The following is a 3,671-nucleotide window of genomic DNA, read 5'->3' on the forward strand; positions in this document are numbered from 1 at the left end:
CAGCATACCTCCTTTTGAGCGTATCTCCGGCGCCATGACAGAAGACCCTCAGTAATCGTCCGGCTATCAGTTAAGACAGTGTATTGCCTCCTCCAGAGCGCAACCCGGCGTCGGGGGTCGTCATGACCCTCCCTAGAAAGTTGTGAAGGGTGCTCCTGCCAGCTTCAACAAACTACGGGCTAAGCCCCGTCCCACACCAGGGTAGAGTGGTTGCGCGATAAAAGTTGGGCTGGTGTACACTTATACGCAGTGCTCCTTTTTAGAAACCATTTCTTTTTCCCACAACACCTCGGTTGTTCAACCAACCTCCATACACCTCTTTTCCAAACATCTTTATCAAGATCCTTTGCTTTCATAAACCATACACTTGGGTTAACTCACCCAAGGTTTTCATAAACATTTACAACAAGGTAAACCTTGAGGGGCTCCCAACCTATAGTTTCATGAGAAGGAACTAATACAACACCATGGCCGAGATGAAGGTCATCATGCCATGAGAGTATATGTGAGTGGCATAAAGAGGATCCTACTTGCTTAAGGTAAGCATGTAAGATGATAAAATAAGGTGGATCAAACTTTCAGATTTGTGGTGCTACTATAAAACTTTGGTGGTGTAGGTATTCTACCCATCCATCATTCATGAGGGTCCACGGCATACTTCTCTCAAGTTGAGAATTACACCAAGCTTCATGACCTTGATACTTCTAGACTCAACAAGGTGGGGGTGTGGTGTAAGACTCTATTTTGGAAATGACATGCTCATGTTGAGCACACAAGTGGACCCAAAGGAGTAGCACGGCCGTGATACCGTGCATCCCTCCAACATGTGAACAAAGGTGAAAGACCACCACAAGGAAATACTCCAATTACATCCATACATAGACCAACATAGAGAGAACATCACATAAGGGATAAGATGCTTAGGGACATCAAAAATTGACATCCAACACCACATCATTCAGAGTTCAAAGATGGCTTGCCTTGGCTTATTTGTCCCTGGAATTCTTCAACTCCATCAATATAAGAATCCCAACAACATAAATAAAATCCTCGTCCGATTCCTCTTCTTCTTCTCCTCCGGAATAGTTCGCATCTATCGCCGGAAAATATAAACGGAACACAATCAATCACATTGCATCAACAAGACAACATTCAACAATCAACAACTAACCATGCAGCCAAGGTATAACATACTAAGGACTTATAGATACCACAAAACAACTTTAAGAGTTTCAATTTAGAAAACCCCATTTATTTACCTAGTAGAGGCATGAGTGCATCATAACTTAGCAATTGCCTCTCTCGGCTATCACCATGGTATAAACCAATTATCCCCTGGTAGATAACATCATGAAGAGGACAAGAGCATTAGTTTGGCATCACAAACATTCACAACATAATTTCAAACATTTTTGGAAAAGTAGAAATCAGTTTTCCTAATTTAATTTGCTCACTTAACACTATACAAAAATAGGAAGCAAGCAAGATACCACACCATTAGAAAACTCAAGCTAAGCAAAAGAACAAATGTTAAGTTGCAGAGGTTTTGTTTTGCAAGCATAAAACAAAGGTTGCCCACCTCTACTAAAAAGAGTTGGTCAAGGGTTTTAAATAAACCGAAAAGTTTTGCTTCAACAATGCATGTCACACATAAACATTACTAACAGCAAAAAATATGTATGAACAAAGACTAATAATATTTTTCCTAGATATCCAGTACTAATACAAGACTAACCCAATTGGAATCACCCAAATATATTAAACCTACAATTTTAGGAATTTCTTTGAATCTGACTGTATAGAAAACAAGATCTGTCAGCCATAAATCATAGAAAAATCCTAAAAATATGAGGCCACTTGCATTTGAAAGATATTTAAACAGAGATTCACACACAATTGGATTTGGGTTCAAATGGTTTATGAAACACTCACAAATGGATTTACAAATTTACTGCATGTCTGTACCATTTGCTTTCTCTCTGGAGTTACAGAACAGATAAAGGTTTGAAACTTGTTTGAGATGATTAAGAAAACATCCAGCAGTCCTACAAAATTGGAATCACTCAATTTGGTTCAAAAATGGATTTTTGATGATTTAAAAGCTATCAGCCATGTCTGCAGAACACACAGAACAAGTTTAATTCACCAAAAATCATACACAAATCACACAAATATGAGGTCTGCTGCATCTGGAAGGTATTGAATAGGTGGTTCTTACCCAGTTGGTTTCATTCAAAAATTCGTCTCCAAACTCCTGGTTTAATTCGACAAAGTCAGATCTGATCAGATCTTGATCTGTGAACCATTTCAATTTCAAGAGGTCATTCGAAGTGAAACCAATGCAAAAATGAAGGTACTGGAGAGGTATTTTACCCACAGTTGAGTTTGCTCAAAAAGGTTTTGTAAAACGGAAGAAATCTAACAAACAGTGATTCTGCATGTTTGCAGAACTTTATTTACCATGCAAAATCCGTAACTAATTTGAAGATGAGACCAACGCCAAGTTGTAGATATTTTCGATACCTATCTTTGGAACTTTGAATCGCTCGATTTGGACCTGCACACGAGTTTTGACGGATTTTACAAAATCGTATCAGAATCTGAAACAGCAAGATAGCAGAAATTACTGCAAGGTTTTGGACGAACTTTGGTCAAGAGTTTCAGATCTGAGGATTGCTCAACCTTCTCCATGCTTGGACCAACATGCACCTGCATCAAGATCCAATCTTGTGAGAGGGGAGAAGAGAAAAGGAGCTGGATTCATCAAAGATTAGGGGAGAAGAGAGTGAGAGAGATGCTCTCATGGTGAGGGGAAACTTGAGGGAGGAGGGGAGCAGCATCTTGGCCGGTTTTCATGGCCATGGCCGGCCATGTGAGCAAGGGGGAGCAGCAGCTCGTGGGAAGAAGAAGGGGAGTGAGTGGCTAGAGTGGAGGAAGGAGTGGAGAGTGTAGAAAATGAGCAAATGGGGAGGAGGTGGCCGGCCAAGCTCTATTTATAGAGGGAGAGGGTTGGCTGCCTCCTCTTTGATTGGTGGAGGTGGGTGGCTGCCCATTTAATTGTTGGGTTAGTTGGGAGGCAAGGCTTGTGGAGGAAGAAAGTGAGGAGAAACATGGCTGGCCGAAATTGTCATGGCCGGCTCCATTCTTGCCAAGCACAAGTGAGCAATGTGAGAGAGAGGCACAACATCAATGTGTATAGGCCAAAACATGATGTTGAGGAGATAATGTCCATGAGTGATTGGGATGATGATAAGTATAGGAGTAGATACATATAGATAAAAATAAGTGTGAGGTGATATGCACTCCAAGGATAATTGTTACCACTATGGTTGGGACAAACATAAGATGAAAAATAGACCCAAAGGTATATTTGATGATTAGAAGTTTTTATTTGAGTTCAATTTTGGAAGGATTGAGATTGACCACATGCAACAATGCATGAGCATGTCAAGGTAGATGGGATGGTGATAGTGGTTTAGGTAAGGGTAGAACAAGATTAGGAGAGATGGTGAGTGAAGTATCCAAATACTCACAAGGATGGATATATTGATAGAAATCATCAATTCATGAAGTCAAGATGATGATGGAAAAGAATAGAGGAGTGAGATAGGTATGATGAAATATAAGTTGCTCTACAAAGGAGAGGTCAATTGGGAGTGGTTTGAAAGTAT

General features: G+C 40.3%; 1 long non-coding RNA gene across 1 annotated transcript; it reads right to left on the reverse strand.

Annotated features, from left to right (window-relative positions):
* Positions 1 to 663: 663 nt before the first annotated feature.
* LOC127314634 (uncharacterized) lies at positions 664 to 2,946 on the reverse strand. The gene is made up of 5 exons (XR_007859790.2): positions 2,647 to 2,946; positions 2,461 to 2,557; positions 2,219 to 2,295; positions 1,260 to 1,335; positions 664 to 1,093 (listed from the first exon to the last, which is right to left on the reverse strand). It is a non-coding gene; the product is annotated as an uncharacterized lncRNA (long non-coding RNA).
* Between the last annotated feature and the right edge of the window lie 725 nt (positions 2,947 to 3,671).

This window comes from Lolium perenne, chromosome 7 (genome assembly GCF_019359855.2).
Source record: "Lolium perenne isolate Kyuss_39 chromosome 7, Kyuss_2.0, whole genome shotgun sequence".
NCBI classification, from domain to species: domain Eukaryota; kingdom Viridiplantae; phylum Streptophyta; class Magnoliopsida; order Poales; family Poaceae; genus Lolium; species Lolium perenne.